This window comes from Leopardus geoffroyi, chromosome C3 (assembly GCF_018350155.1).
Source record: "Leopardus geoffroyi isolate Oge1 chromosome C3, O.geoffroyi_Oge1_pat1.0, whole genome shotgun sequence".
NCBI classification, from domain to species: Eukaryota; Metazoa; Chordata; class Mammalia; order Carnivora; family Felidae; genus Leopardus; species Leopardus geoffroyi.
The window spans coordinates 25,332,188-25,336,790 of NC_059338.1; positions in this window are offsets into that span (position 1 = coordinate 25,332,188).

Below are 4,603 nucleotides of genomic sequence, written 5' to 3' on the forward strand. Positions count from 1 at the left end.
CTGACAGCAGGCCTGGATCCTGCTTCGGATTCGATGTCTCCCTCTCTCTCTGCCCCACTCCCTCTCACACTCTGTGTCTGTCTCTCAAAATAAATAAACGTTAAAAAACATTTTTTTTTAATTGAAACACATTTGCTGCCTTAGAGTGAGTGGTGGCCGAGTCCAAGGTTGCAGCTTCCTCTTGTCTGCCCCTCCATGGAAATGACGCCCTGCTAAGAGGATTCCAGAGAACCTGCTATTTTTGTACTGGGCATCACCTCCTCTGAGGAGCGTCCCTCTCCTGTTCTACAGGAGCCTGGCGGGCTGGCATATCTGAGTTCCTGTCATCACCACCCACATTCCAGGGGAGCACGCAGACCTCAGTCGCACCCATCAGACTGCCTTCCCTGGGAATCTGAGTGTGGAGTGGCCCACAGGGAAGACGGATGTTGGGAGCATGGCAGGCTCACAGAGAGCTAGCCCCCAAGTCCTCGGTCCTCAAGACCACCACGGGTACCCTGCCTCTGTGCTGCCTGATGTCCAGGTGTGTGTATCTCTCCCAACAGCTTCGGTTTTCTCAACTGAGGACACGTGCATGAGGCACAGGCGTCTCCCTCCAAGAGGGCGACCAGATGAGCGTCTTCCTTGCCCTGGGGGTCAGAGGTCTCGGGGGGCCTGGAAGGCTGATCCCTTCTCTAAGTGAAGTTCAAGAGCGCAGCTCTGCAGCCTTGGCCGGGCGCTCATCCAGAAGAACATGTGCTCAGGAGGACAGTAAGGGTAAGGAGACACGTGAGAGCTCACTCCGGGACCACCAGCCTTGGGTGTGTAAAAGACACACAGGCCCAGGCCTCAGGACCATAACACGCTTCCACTCCTCAACATCACCTCTTGCTTTTTCACCACTTGGCCAGCTTATGATGTAACACCACCCACTGTAACAGATCAACCCCTGAATCGCAGTGTCTTCCGTCAACGTTTAATTCTCACATGAAGAGCCCAGGGGAAGAGAAGCACGATTCAAGAACACGGGGTTGCCACAGCCCATTGGACCTCGGGGCCATTCTTTCTGTCCCCAGACAGGCAGATCCTGCGAGACGACTCAACACGCCGGATCTGAAAGCGGCTAAGGCACCAGCAGGACATTTCCTCTTCATCTGTTTAACTTGAGTTCCACAAGGGCGGGAACTCTGGTTCACCGTTCTATCCATTGGCTAAACCGTACTCCATGACGACAACTATCTACAGGGGCTGGAAGCGCCTTTAGCGGTGGCCTGGAGGTGTTAGGGGGCTTCCGTGAGCATAAGTCATCTCTGTCTCGCCAGGCCTCCGCCTGGGATCTTCTTCTCCCTCCTGCGTCTTAAATGTGGGCCTGTTTCCAGCCTTCTTCTCTCTCCTCTCTCTATCCCCTTCGCCTAGGACATGAGCGCCACGCCTCTGCATGGTATGGAGACAACCCCCACGTCGACCTTTTCAGGTAGACAGTTTTCAAATCTCCAACCTCTTCCAATGAACACTTCTTTCTATCTTTGTTTCTCATCCTGCCCTGTCCACCGGGAGCTGTAGCCCTACAACGCATCCATGCACCCGGCAAATATTTCTGGAGCCCTATCTTGGCCTAGGTTCCCTTCCCTAAAGGGGAATTTTTTAAAAATTCCTGAGTCTGAAGCTTGTTTTTAACATGTTATTGGGAAGTTCAGTTCAAAGGAAGCAAGAGAGGGAAAAGGGAAGTGAGGAAGAGAGAGAAGGGAAATAAATGCAAGGAGGTGACTTTCCAAATTGATACAGATTTGCGGCCAGCGCAGCGGTTGCTGGGCTCCCCAGGGCACCTCCTTGAGCAAGGCCATGTGCGCCGGGGACAGCTCAGAATGGTCCCGTGACAAGGTGGTGGGCGGCAGGTGAGTGTGAACTGTCTGCTGATTTCTTCTTTCTCCTGCTCTGTCGGTCAGAGTCTTGCCCGTGGGCACCGAGCCCCTGCACTTCCCATGTGTGTCCCTGGCGTCTCCAGGAGGCTGCTGGGGAGCCAGAACCTCTGTGCCAGCTTCTTCTCCGCTGGTGCCCTGCTTGCAGGTGCCCTGACCCCTGGTGGTAGCGCTCTTGGATGTGAGACCAGGAAAACAGCACGAGCCTTCGCCAAGATTGCTGAAGCCCGAAGTAAGATGAGGGGCTAGGGCTGGGTGGAGTGATGGGGGTCAGGGCCAAGCACCGAGCACGTGCCAGGCACGACAGCTGTGGTCTGGGACAGAAGCATGAACATGACAGGTAGAGTTTGTAGTGAAGAGATCGTGGACACAGTGCCATGAAAAACCAGATTGAAATCTCAGTCCTGTGGGTGGTCAGGCCTGGCTCGGAGCCTCTTTTGTGAACGTCAGCACCTCTTCCCCCATCTAGGGTGAGCCCCGCCCTCGGGCCACTTCTCATATGGAACTTGACCCGCTCCTGCTCCTCCGCTTATCACAATCTGCACATTTGTCTCTTGTGCATCCTTCAAGCTCCAGTTCAAATCCCTTCTTTCCAATCCCTCCTTTTCCTCCTCCAGATCTTCTAAATCCTCACAACCCTGTAGCTGCATTTCTCACATCGTTATTGGCACCGTCTTATTTCACTGATTAATGCAAGTGTCCACCTCGTGTCCCCCAAAGAATGGGACGCACTCAGATTATTGGATGAATGCGTGCAAGAGGGGAAGAAGGAAGGAAGTTCCGCGAATGCCGCGTCAGGGCCTCCCCCACGAGGGAGAGGCTGGCTGCCGTTTTCCACAAAGCATGTGTCAGAGGAAGAGAAGGGAAGTCACTAACTCTTGACCCATTCAGACAGAGGAGATGGGGACTGAAGCCTGGGGTGGGGGGTGGGGGGGGGCTTTCAAAAGTGTTAAGGGTACTTCTGCAAACATCCCTTAAAACTAGAAGTCTCAGGCCTGTGTTCAGAGGCTATAAGGACTAGGTGAGGGTAGTTCCCTTCCCTTCCCAAGAGCGCCCACAGCACCAGACCCCTGGCTGGTGACTTCTCCCTGTTCTCTGCAAGGGGCTCAAGTTAGCCTCTACAGCTCTATAGGGGTTTGTCCCCATTCATTCTCTCCCTCTCTCTCCCTCTCCCTCATTCCGCCTTCTCTCTCTCTCTCTCATTCTCACACACACACACACACACACACACACACACACACATACACACACATTCATCTAAAACCTGGTCTCGGGGGGCCTGGGTGACTCAGCCAGTTGAGCGTCCAACTCTTGATTTCAGCTCAGGTCATGATCTCATGATCTCACTGACAGCACAGAGCTTGCTTGGGATTCTCTCTCTGTCTCTGTCTCTCTCTCTCAAAATGAATAAATAAACATTAAAAAAATAAATAAAATAAAACCTGGTCTCAGAAAAGTAGAAGGAGGAATATGGGAGGGGATCCGATTCTAAGGGCGACAATTTAAAAACAAATCGGCCATCCTAAACCAGTGGTTATCTGACGGTGGGCTGGTGCACCCTCTCCCAAGTAAGCAAAGAATAATATTCTAGGAAAACATGCCCTGGAGTTCTTCCAGCTCGGCGCGGCCTGGTCAGCGGGCGCCTCACAGACATCGTCGTGCCCCGCTCCGGGCACCTGCAAATCGGAGCAGGGGAGTGAGCGTCACCTGGAGCTTTTGTTTCACTGACACCTCCTTACCGAGGTCTGTCCCTGGCACCGCGTGTGGCCGAGCGTGGGGTTCAAGGTTACTCGCTCTGCCCTTGAGGGATGTCTGGTCCCACTGACCAGACAGACGTAGACAATAGCCGTGAGGCAGCACCAGAGACTCAAACATGAGGAAATGCTTGCTGACAGTGAGGGTGGTTCAGGGAGTGGACCACCAAGGGGGAAAGGCCCCTCTCAGAAGGAACATGGGGATGGAGGGCTGAATGCAGTGCATTACAAGCCTTAAGGGGAGCCCTTGGAATCTGGTAACCCATTTCATTCGGGCTCATCTGCACTCACTTTATTTCCAAAAAAGAAAAAAAAAGACCCTCACTTTATTCCCCTTTTATCTGCCAGCCATTGTTACTCGGGGCATGGTTCCAGGCACCTCAAAGGGATATGAAACTCAGCCTTATGCTCACGCTGCTGAAAATCACTGTAGTCTCTTAACAACTTCAGGCCGAGCCACACGTTTTCATCCGAGAGGACGGGGAGATGCCAGGACTTGTCTCCCATCTCACAAGACTGGGTGTGTGTGTGTGTGTGTGTGTGTGTTGGTGGCAGTGTGCTATGATGTGGTGTGTGTACAGTATTAGGGTGGGAACAAGGCATGAGGACCGTCTCCCCGCCAGGCTGGTGGTGGCACCGAATCTAATGCACATGTGGGTCTAACGCCTCAACAAACAAAAGGTTCCCTTCACTGGCTGGCCTCCAGCGGCCCAGGCAGAAGTCCGGAAAACCAGCTGGAGGCTTTGCGTGGTGCCCCCAAACCTGTGTGTCGCCTTTCAGGCTGTGACCCACACACTTCCACGCCTCGAACCTTCCACTCCTCGTTCCCCTGGGGCCAGCTTCCCAGGAAACCCAATTCTCACAGGGGTGCCTAATCAAGTGAGCTCTGAAGCCAAACTTCCCATTCCACCCCACCCCCTCCACCCACACAGCTGAGCTCACCCGGCCCAG